This window comes from Tamandua tetradactyla, chromosome 12 (genome assembly GCF_023851605.1).
Source record: "Tamandua tetradactyla isolate mTamTet1 chromosome 12, mTamTet1.pri, whole genome shotgun sequence".
Lineage (NCBI taxonomy): Eukaryota > Metazoa > Chordata > Mammalia > Pilosa > Myrmecophagidae > Tamandua > Tamandua tetradactyla.
The window spans coordinates 65440993-65453249 of NC_135338.1; the positions used below are offsets into that span (position 1 = coordinate 65440993).

The 12257-nt window shown below is 39.1% G+C and overlaps 1 protein-coding gene across 19 annotated transcripts in view; it reads right to left on the minus strand.

Moving 5' to 3' along the window:
• PEAK1 (pseudopodium enriched atypical kinase 1) overlaps positions 1-12257 on the minus strand; it is a 363497-nt gene that overhangs the window by 7606 nt on the left and 343634 nt on the right. The gene's annotated exons all lie outside the window — the stretch shown is intronic.

Sequence of the window (12257 nt, forward strand, 5' to 3'; positions counted from 1 at the left end):
AGTCAGTCAAGAATTCTACATACTATAACAACTACTGTATTTCTAGTTTTAAAGGGTTAGGACAGCAAAAAGTAAATAAGATCTCCCCCCAAATGATTGCCCTCATGAAGTGGAGAAGCTGACAAATGGGAGACCTGTCTCTAATACTAGGTTCTTAGTTCACAACAGCTTGGTTAGGGTGTCCCCTGTGCCACCCTGCTGACCAGGGAACGGTGTTCACCTTATGCCTCAGCCACAGCACCCTGGCATATTTCACAGGTATCATCGCCTTCCACCAACAGGCACTCTTTGTAGTGTTTATGATGCCTCATGCATTATAGCAATATAGAAAATAAGCAAAAAAAAATTTTTTTAAATGCCTTTTCCAGTATCATTTACTTAGAAGGATGCTGATGGGTACCTGGTTCTGGGAAACAGCATGCTCTGATTTCCATTCAAATAGATATTTTTAAAAAATGACCAAAGGCAAGGGAGTCTCAGGAGAGAGAAGCATCCCCCTCTCATTTGCTGTATTTGTACATATTTACTACAGTCAAAGAGTCTTGGTACCAGTGATCAGTGCCATAGAAATACAGAAAGAAAGAGAAAGATATCTGAAAGCAGTCTCCTTCAAGTCTTCTACCACCTATTTAATGAGTTTGATGGTTCTGGTTTTGAAACAGAGATGTCCCCGAGCTGAGTTCAAGTTCAAACATATATCTTTCAGAAAATATTATCTTTGTAAAGCTCTCAAAGTCGCAGCACATGCTGTGTAATATATAATCCTATATGCTCATCAATCACAACATTAATTCTTTCTATACTGTACTGTTGTTAATATTTCATATTTATGTGTCACCAGGTATTTAAAAATCTTATGCTAGTCATCACTTAGTTGTATTTGAACTTAGTTGGAGTTGAATCCAATATATGGCACCATTAATCCCATTTCCCAGTTTTAATAATCTGTCCAATATCACATTGCCTGCAGAAACGAAAGTTGAAAGGTCTCAACACCTCAGTCTTTGAAAAGTCAGTCAAATAGACTGAGTTTAGCCGACCGAGACTACATTGTTAAACTCCAGCTGTCATGTAGAAAGGACACTCACCAAGGACTACGGAGGCCTGGGATTCAAGTCAGTGCTCTGCTACTAGCTGTGTAATTTCAGACATTTCACTTAGTTTCTCCGGGTTACAGTCCCCTTAATAAAGGATACAATATAAAGAACGCTGAAGCCTACTTCACAGGGTAGTTGTGAGTACCGAACGAGAGAGAGTGCGTAGAGTTTGCACTTCTAGGCCATTCAGCCATACAAATGGAACAATGACAGCAATTAGAACAATAAACAACCTGAAAACATTAAAAGTATTGCAATCTTATAGATCCTTCATATTTTTCAAACAAAGAGAGCAAGATTTTTAGGAAAATATATTCTTCTTTTGAGTCCTGAGAGCCACGTGCCACAGCAGTAAGGTTCTGTGACCAGAGGTCTGGTAGACGCAGGAGCTGTTAAAAGTTCTATATCTCCCTGCCAGACCCGCCCTGATAAATGGGTTAAGATCAGCACCATGTTCTAATCCAAGACAGGCCAATTTAGAGCTAGGAGAGAGAGGACCGTTTGGCCAAGTCTATAGTTTTCACCATGCCAAGGTGCACCGAGTAAAACTTGCTACCTCGTAGCTCAGCATCAGAAGCAGAGAAAGATGCTCTGATTGTGATATTCTAATTGTGTCCAGACACGCACACACACACATATTGAAAAGATTCCCCAGAGCACTGTGCTTAGATAAGAACATGGGACACTACAACAAGAATTTATGTTCAGCTTCACAGATCAACTTGAGATAAAGGTTCAAAGTGATTTACGAAGAAGAAATGATAAATTGTTCAGCCACTTTGGATAATCTGAAGGAAAATGGTTTGCCTAGATAGTCAGTCTGAGTAGGGAGCACTTCCTTAGCACTTCACCTTACATTAGGCTGAAGAATAATGGGTCACTCAAGTTTTAAAGGCAAAAGAAAAAGGGTAAAGTGTGCAGTGTGAAAGAGGGGAAAAATACTAGCTAGAGCTTTTAATCAGCTCATAACCATGAAAACAGTTACAACCAAAATACAGACCTATGGAGATTTCCATAATAGAATTTCTCATATGATGGTTACCTCATAAATCTTTATTATGGGGCCTGCGATGATGTTAATTTAGGTGGGAGCATTATATTATTCTATGTACCACACAGCAGCCATTTTTCAAATATTAATAACTTGACTCTTCTGTTTTTTTTAAAAAAACCTCAAATGACCTGACTTCAGATGATAAATGCCTAGTCCAAAAGTTATTTCAGAAAACAAGCCACCCTTTCCACCTGCTACCTCCCCCCCCGCCCCCGCCACACCCCTTTCCTTCTTGTCCTAGCCAGTATTTTTTCTACCAGGGATGAAATGAACTTCTGAGCCTCCATTTTCACATATCTTTCTTGAAAAGGATTCACATTCCTTCCTCATAAAAGGGTAGCTGGCTCAAGGAATTCTCAAAGGAATCTGAAGATTCTATAGCCCAAGGAAAATGATTTCCACAGAACTCCCAGCCGCCCTCCTCTCCCACCCCAATTGTGAAATAGGAACGGAGCTGGAATTGTCCCGTATCTTCACGTAAGACTTTCTTTTCAAATGGGAGAAAATCACTTCATGTTTGCTTTGACTGTGTAGGGGAAAATCTACCTAAAATGCTGCCAATTTTGGCAGATTCTATATTATCTATATTTCCTGAATGGGAAGAGAAACCTTACCCGAGCATCAGCCACAGCGACACAAGAGGGAGCTACAATGTCATTATCCAGGAGTCATTTACATTTCAGCTGTGCAGGAGGAGAACAAAACAGTCAGATGAAGGTTGAATTTTCTTGTAAAATACACCATAGGGCCTCTTTCTGGATAAATTTTTGGTCCTATGAAGGTGGCAATGCCAAATTCATGCCAAGGGAATTCTCTCGTGTAAAGTGTTAGCAGGAAGAGAAGTCGGGCCTGGGTACAGCGTCTCTTGCCTGCTTGCCCACTTCTCAGGGCGAGCCTGCCTTTCTGCCTGAGCTGCTGCTTCAGAGGAAGACAGAGGAACATCAAAAGGGACAGCCTGCCAGCTGCTACATACCCTCTCATACCTAAACCAACCTGTAAATGCACTGTCGGAGAAACAGAGACTTGAGGGGAAACTGGGTGCTTGTTATAAATTAATAAAGATAAGTGGGAACAGAGACAGGTAAGGAGAAATAATACTTCATGTCCATTGAGCATTCAAACAAATGTATGCTGGTTCCTCAGCACCTCCCACTTGAAAGACATGGCACCCTGAAGCAATCCAGCCAGACTTCCAGATACAGGGGATAAGAACCCCTTAACCACTGACAAATCACCTGCTGGAAAAGGAAAATGAAAAACATACTTCCAGAATCAGGGCCAAATTACTCTCCCCTGAGACCTTTTTAGACCAAAGGCAAAGTACACAACACACAAGCCTGATGCAAGTGGAGGAAAAGAGCTTGACAATGACTCCTCACGCAGATCTTGAGAAGTTTAATTTCAAACATTCATTTCAGTTCAGGGGCTCATTTTCGGTGTTGCTCATGGCAACTGCTCTGCATACCACTGAAACAAATTTGCCACTATAAATACAGCATTTATGTTTGTAGTAATCACCTCAACCTGGACAGTCACCTTTAGAAAAGCAGACTGTAAAGCCGCATTGTAAGGGGATAGGAAGAAGGTAGAGTTATGCATCTAACACTCCTGTCCCTTTCAGAATGCCCCCAATGTCTGTAATGACAATGACCTGTGAAAAGGATGCACAACCTGCTATCCTTCTCAACTGTGGGGAGCGGGACAGATACTCAGTTTAAGGAAACAAAGTAGAGAAGTGAGGGGAAAAGTGGCCATTTGGCAAAATAGGGTGACGTGGCTATGGAATGAATCAGCTGTAGAAGGAAGAGCTATTACTCATTCTTTGTCACTGGACCCCTTCTTCCCAAAGGCCCCTGTTTAAAACGATGGTGTTTGGGGGTCTGTTCTCTGTCCTCTTTTCTCATTGGACCCACTCCCTTCAGCAAGCCCATGGCTTAACCATACTGTATATACTGATGATTTCCACATCTATATTTGTAATCCAGACATGTCTCTGAGGTTTACACTCATCTACACAATGGCCTACTTGATTTCTCCCCATGGATGTCTCAACATAACCAAATTTGAACTCTTTCCACCGATTTTTGAACTCTTTCCACCGAACTTCCTTCTCTTCCTATATGCCCTCTCTTGGAGAATTGACTACATTATCTGTCCCAATATCTGGACAGGAAATCAAATTCACTATGGATTTCTCCTTCACCTTCACTCCCTATATTTAATCACCAACTTCTTTATTTGTTCCCAAATAACTTTCAAATTATCCTCTTTCCTCTACTGCCACTGATGCCATCATCCCTTGCTTGGGTTACCCTGGAAGCTTTATAACTGATCTCTCTGCCTCTCAAGTGACTCTTCAAATGTACCTTCCATATGGCTGCCAGAGCCATCTTTTTTTTTCTTCACATGGGCAGGCACTGGGAATCGAACCTGGGTTCTCCAGCATGGCAGGCGAGAACTCTGCCACTGAGCCACAGTGGCATGCCCCATAGCCATCTTTGAAAACTACAAATCTGATCACCTTACTCATCTATTTCAACTTCCCAGTGTCCACCCATTATCCTCACAGGATGAAGTCCCGGCCTTGCTTCTGTTTTTAGTCCTATTTCCTACCTCTCTTCCATTTGTTCTTCCATACTGAACTACCTGCAGCCAGTGCCCTGCTCCTACTCTCCAAGTACTCTGTTTTTTGGGCCCCCTTTCCACCCATCATCTGCCTGAGGGACTCCTACTTAGTCTTTCAAAAATCCTTCTCAGGTGTTGTGTCTGTCAGAGAAACAGAGTACTAATTATCCTAAACTTCCTTTCTGCGTTACTTCTACATCTTGTACATGTTTCTGTTATTGCAATTATCACTTCTTTTTGTCTGTCTTAAATGGCAGATATTTGTATCTTTAGGGCCTAGCATAGAGCAATGCACATGGTAATGCTCAATATGTCTACAAAATAGTGAAGGAAAAGGCTGCACCTAATAATGTGGTGTTGGCACAGGGTCTATTTACTCAGAGAAGGTAGAATATAGGAACATCTTTTATGAAACAGAAGGAAGTTGGCAAAATGATGGGGGGACAATGGCAGACAAATCTGAATAATAAACACTTATGACTTGACGATGTAAATGAGTAAAATCTGAGTTAGGGCTCTCTGCTGAGTCCAGGCTGCCTTGGAAGCTCACTGATTTTGCACTGCATGCAAAATGCTATTGCTCTTCATCATTCCATTCAATTTTCTCTCTTCTTCCCAAAGAAAGCAGTAATTACAAAACACAGGATTCTTAAAAAACATTCTACATTAGCTTTTATTTTTCCATTATGGGCCCAGTCGGCCTAGTATGCCTTCAGCGGACTTCCACTTTATCAGCAGGCAAACTCATTTCCACCTCACACTATGCATTTTACAGGGCCTCAGCGATCCTTAAGTGTGATGAATATTACAGTGAATGAATTGTAGAGGGACAAAAATGAGAAACACCGAAAATCACACATATTATACCATCTGTGCTAGTTTGTCGCATTACAGAAAAGTACAACTGTAAATGGGATAGAGTGTGAAATAAAAACCTGCAAGGCCCAAATTGATATCCAGTATTTGGTCCAACCTTGCTCTAAGAATTTTCACTCTAAGATGCTGATTACTGATTGACCTCAATTCCTTGATTTGCCCAGGAGGAATACTGCCTTCCCTGCTGCTACAGAACTAAGACACACATACACACACCTAATGCTGCCATAACTATATTCAAAATGGATTAAGCATTTAATATATAAAAGGCTATCTGGGCCCAAAGTTCTCAGAACACCACATTGTAAGAATCTGCTATGAGCCTGACAGGTAAGGCTAGGTAATTTACAGCTTGAATTGCTGCAAAAATATTCACATGCCCAAGAAACTCATTTTAGTGCTTAGAAGAGAAATTGAGGAAGGCAACTGTACAAGATTTTATTATTTTATTTGTGACTTGTACTCATCAAGTCTTTCCATGCTGCCTCTCAGTATGTGGATCAAAAGAAAGGTAGTGTTCCTGGGCTAGTAATGCAGACTGACAGACGCTCAGGATGTTCACACAAGAGAAACTGAGGCACAGAGCAGTTTGATAAACAGCTCAGGAATTCAATTGATTCCCAACTTATAATTCCCAACTATGGACCTTCACTTCATTAATTAAAGCCTTAGCTCTCTTATCCCAATTCATTTTGATCCCAAGCACCCAAAACTTCTTTCTAAACCAATTCTCAGGCACTTCTGCATTCATTCAGCCCTGAAATGAAGTGGACATAACCTAAGTTGGCCACACACATGTGTAGCTGACTGCTGATCAATCGCTTTCTGTGAAGTTTCAATGTTGGGCATATTTATATGAAATCAAGAAAGTGGAAGGGGTTTCCCCTCTAGTTTTTTCCTTGTCACTAAGCCAGTAATTAATTGCCTGTGTCTATAGTCTGAATTAGTTGTAAATTCCTATCAATCACACTTATTCCTGTTAATCCTTTTTCATTTACTGTCTTGCTTTCTCAGCATTCACCCAAGTGGGATAACTGGAGACTCTGGAGTTAAACAAGCAATAAAAGATGCTAGTCTCCACAGTTCACCTCTGCTTTATTATAAGCTTTTAACAAGCGTCTTGGAATAGCTGGAAGAAAGGAAGCAGCCCCACTGCTGTAATAGGGAAGTGTTAAGTGTACATCTTCACTGAGCTTTGCATGATTTGTCCTTCAGAACAAAGACCTAGACTCCTTTAAAAGGAGAAAATACCTACTACCCCAAATTTGGAATTGTTCTTCTAAAGATAACTCGTAAATTTATACCTTTTGCTTATGTGAGATTTATATCATTTTCCTCACAGTAATTTCAGCCAGATTTCTTATGTGATCTCCTGACATATGTTATAAAATGTCCTCATGAGAAGGGTGTAATAAAACAATGTCCCACCGAGACTAAGCCATGATCTTACCAACTGCCCACCCTTGCTTCTAGCTAAAGGCTGTCATTTGTCCATTCAGGAGCAACACAGCCAGGACAATTTACTGATTTAGATAAGACATAATAGGAAAGGTTCTGCCCTAGGAGTCGAGAGGCAGCCTGCCATAAGATGGGGATGGTATGCAAGAGTGATCACTCCTCCCTGGTTTAAGTATCCTCCTGTGGGAAATGGAGAAGACCCTTCTAAAGTTAATTCCACTCTAATTTGAGGATTATGTATTTGGCTAGTGGCTAGTCAGATTTTTTGAAAGGGGGAAGAAAACAAGGTAGATTTTATTTAGAGAGCAGAGAAATTAGGCTTATGCTTAAACTCTTGTTATGGTTTATTTTGAGAGCAGGGAAGTTAAGCCAATAGGCAGCCCACAGAGAGTGATGGCCTGATCTACTGGGTGGTGACTCAAAAGGACACATGGAGCAGACAGAAATAGGAGTTGAAGGTTAAATATTGTTTGGACATCAAATTGGGCTTTGCTTCACCAAAACATTTTCTTAAAGAGTAGGATGTGCTCACTGCCTCCATGGCTTCCTCTTTCTCTTCTCCCTCTAATTCACTGTATCTTGTATCCACCTTCACAGTCAATCAAGCTTTTATTTGCTCAAGGCTTTCCAGAGAGTGAACTCCTATCTTCTTTTGAGTCCTCATTCTGTAACCCTGGGCTCTTAATTACCCCGTTCTGTGGTCTTGAGGTTCTCTTCTGCCCTGGCCTATGGGACTCTGCCCTTTGCTACTTCTTTTCCAATTGCTTCTGTTTCGGGTCAATTAGAGAAGGGCCTTTTCCCACTTTGCAGACTTTTCTTCTGCAATCTCATATATCCCCCCAGTTTGAACTAAATCAAGTCTATGAAAGGACTGGGTAACCATATTTCTAGCCCTGACCTTTCTTTTGAGTACCAAACCCATGAATTTTTTCAATCCAAGTGGCTTCTCCCAATTTGACCATCTCATGGGCATGATCCATTGAGAACTTCATCTTTCTGGATTTTCTGATTTTTCAGTTAATGGCATCATAATCCTCTTGGGGTTGTTCAGCTTTGAAATTTTAGCATCACTGCCTTCATCCTATACCACACTCAGTCTACTGCCCTCTGTAGCTCTTTCACCATCTCCTCCTTCTTTTCCTCTGACCTGTTTCAGAGACTCATTATTTACCTGGACTACTGCAATAGCATAATGACTGGTTTCCTTGCTTCCAGTCCTTCCCGCTGTAGTCATCTTCCAAAATCATTAATCTTATATTATTTCTTTGTTTAAAAATCCTTAGCGGCTGCCTACAAAACAAAGTCTAACCTCAGCCTTATCAATTAATGCCTCTAAATTCGGTCCCAAATCTCTCCATAGTCTAACTCCATAGCCACAAAGAATAGATAAAGCTCATTGTAAAAGTAGACACAAGAGACTCTTTCTTATTGCCCTAAGATAAGTGCTAACAATGACTTTTTTCATTCATCAATCCTCATTTATCTCTACATTTCTGCATATCACTTTGAACCTGCATCATAATCTGTCTTAAAGTTATTCATGCCTTTTGAATGTCTTTCCCACTGAATATAAGCTCTTTGACGTCAAGCCCTTTGACTTATTTATACATAGTTCTGTTAACCCTCACAGATATCACTATGTTTTATACAGTAATGTTTGTTGAAAGGTCAAGCAATATTTATTGAATGCCCAATGTGTACACAATACTGTATAAGATGCTGAGGATATAAGGTCCTGCCACGGAGAAGCTCAAGTGTGGTAGTGAGGAAGGGAGGTATGTTATTGTAATTGTACAACTGTAGCACAATAAATGGGATAATAGAGAAATATACTAGGTAAGTATGGATACACAGGGAGGAGCCATCTCAGAAAACCAAGAAAGAAAGTTCACAGAGAAGGATTCTTTGTGGCTATATAGGAGCTTTCTAGGTACATGAGAAGAGAATATAGGAATAATAGTACCACTTACTGAACACAGAGGGACAAATGATAATTTGAGTACAATATATATCATGTACATATTATCTATTTCAAATGATTTTTCACAACACCTTTAAGAAGAATGAAATATTGTCTCCATTTTACAGATAAAGACTCTGGGCTTAGAAAAGGGAAGTAACTGGGCCAAGGTAAAACAGCTAGTAAGTTGCTACTGCACAAATTCGAACCCAGATTTCTCCTGATTTAAAAGCCTAAATTCTTTTTTTATAATACGTTATTGATATATTGTATATTCACATACCATATAATTATCCAAGGTATACAATCAATGGTTCACAGTATTATCAGAGCTGTGCATTCATCATCACAATAGATTTTTGAACATTTTCATTACTCCAAAAACATAAAATAAAAGTAAAAATACCCAAAGCATCCCATTATCCCCCAAACCCTCATATTATTTATTTTTTAATTTTATTTTCTTACTCATTTGTCCATATGCTGGATGAAGGGAGGGTCAGTCACAAGGTTTTCACAACCACACAGTCACACCTTAAAAGTTACAGTCATACAATTATCTTCAAGAATCAAGGTTACTGTTCAGTTATACATTGCTACCTATCATAGCTTGCCAACCCCCAACTAAACCATTCCTGGCAATCCTAAAGAACACCTAGCGCATTATATAAGATTTTATAAAGGTTCCATGTGCTAGGGTAACTTTCCAAAAACCTACAACCTCCAGATGGGTCCCTGGACCAGGTAAGTCCTGAAATGCAGGACTCTCAACAACAGCAACTAGTTCCATCCCTCTATCCCATATTATCGACAGCCCCTTCCAACATGAGAAAGTTAGAATGGGCACAGCCCAAATAACCCCTAAAGGGTAGGAGAAAGATCAATGGTGATGGTGGAGTTATACAGAGAAGATAGGGTTTAACAAATGAGTATGACTGCTGAATCATTATATTGACATTTCTTTTAGTCTCTAGTATTGTAAAGCAGCTAGAAGTAAAAGCCTGAAGTTGTGGAATTGTAACCCATACCAAACTCTGAAATCTGTTCTACAACTAACTGTTACAATGTGCTTTGAAATTTATTGGGTTTTTAAAATATGTATGTTTTTTTTTTTTTACAAAAAAGAAAAAAATCTATTGTGATGATAAATGCACAGTTACATGATGATATTGTGAACTACTAATTGTACACTTTGGATGATTACATACATTATATATATGTGAATATGCAATATATATCAATAAAAATAAATAACTAAAAAAAGAATCAAGGCTACAGATTACAGTTCAACAGTTTCAGATATTTCCTTCTAGTTACTTCAATACACCAAAAACTGAAAAGGGGTATCTATATACTATATTAGAATAACCTCCAGAATGACCTCTCGACTCTATTTGAAATCTCCCAGCCACTGAAACTTTATTTTGTTTTATTTCTTTTCCTCCTTTTGATCAAGAAGACTTTCTCACTCCCATGATGCCAGGGTCAGGCTCATCCCTGGGAGTCATGTCCCATGTTGCCAGGAAAATTTACACCCTTGGGAGTCATGTCCCACAAAGGGGAGAGCGCAATGGGTTCACATGCTGAAATGGCTTAGAGAGAGAGAGAGATCACATCTGAGCAACAAAAGAGGTGTTCTGGAGTTGACTCTTAGGCATAATCATAAGTAGGTTTAGCTTCTCTTTGCAGGAGCAAGTTTCATAAGGACAAGCCCCTAGATCAAGGGCTTGGCCTATTAAATTGGCAGACCCCAATGCTTGAGAGAATATCAGTTCTTCTCCAGGTGGGGAAGTTTAATGTTTTTACCTTTAACCCCAGTCCCTAAAGGGGAATTTGCAAATACTTTTTTATTTTCTGCCCAGATTACTCTGGGATGTATCAGGGCATCACACTAACCTGTACAAACCAACAAGATCTCATTCCCTATTTAAGGTTCCATGTAATTGTGGTATTCAAGTAAGCTGACTATACAAGTTAAGTTAGATATTGTGCTACTGAAAATACAAATTTTGTACCAAATAAACATCTCTTCCTTTGGTCTCACACAAAAGTTGAAGTAAAAGCCTACATTCTTGACCACTAAGTCAATAGTCCTCAAATTAGTTCAGAAGCACCTGGAGGAGTTTGCTACAAATGCAGTTTCCCAGGCATCACTCCCAGATTCTGATTCTGCAGGTCTAACATGGAGTCAAGGAGTCTACATTTTTAATAAGAACCCCTCAAGTGATTTTGAAATAGGTCATCTACAAATCACAATGCAGAAATTCTTTGTATCAAACTGTCTCCCAGGCAAAGTAACTGTTCAGACAGAAGAGAGAATATATGAAAAGGCCAGGTAGCATGGCTATTTATAATATGAGCCAGAAGATAGTTCCATAGCTAAAGAGATGAATCACTCAGGACACCTGCCTTTAAGAAACGCAGTGTCAAATGACCCAACACCTGATTCTTTAATTATTTTAATTGAAAGGAATTATGGCATCATTTTTAAATAAAAACAAAATCACCTAGCAGACCACCACTCTAATACCACAAGTGTTTGCATATTACCATTTTTAGGTCATATTTTTAAAAAGTTATGATCATAGCATTTGGCATTCTGTTATTTTCATGTGACATTTTACAAAAAACGTTTCCATGATTTTATAGTTTTCATAATTACCATTTTTAACAGTTGCAAACATTCCATTGGGCTCATGTAACAAAATTTATTAAATTGTTTCCTTAGTATCAGGCACTTAGGTTATCTCTAGTTTTTGGCAGTAGTTAAATTCTTGAGGTTGTTAGAATATTGTAGCTTTCTCTTATAATTTTAAAGAAATTTGAAGTTTTGAGGAAAACTATCTAAGGGCAGGACCTATCAAATATACTCATGCTACTGCCTAATATTTATGAAGAATAAGAGTGATCTATAGCATGCCAAGCAATAATTTTCCATTATTATTAATAATGATGATGCTTTCCTTTATTATACTTCTATATATACTTTATAAAGCAGCTTCACTACATAAATACATATGCATTATTACAGTATAACAAGGTGGAAAGCACGATTGGTATCCATTGATATGAAAGCATACCATAAGTGTACATGGCAATCGATTTACAATTTGGACCAAGGTCAGCTGACTCCAGATCTATTGCTTTTTATTCTGTAATGTGATACCTTTTAGTTTAATACCAGTGG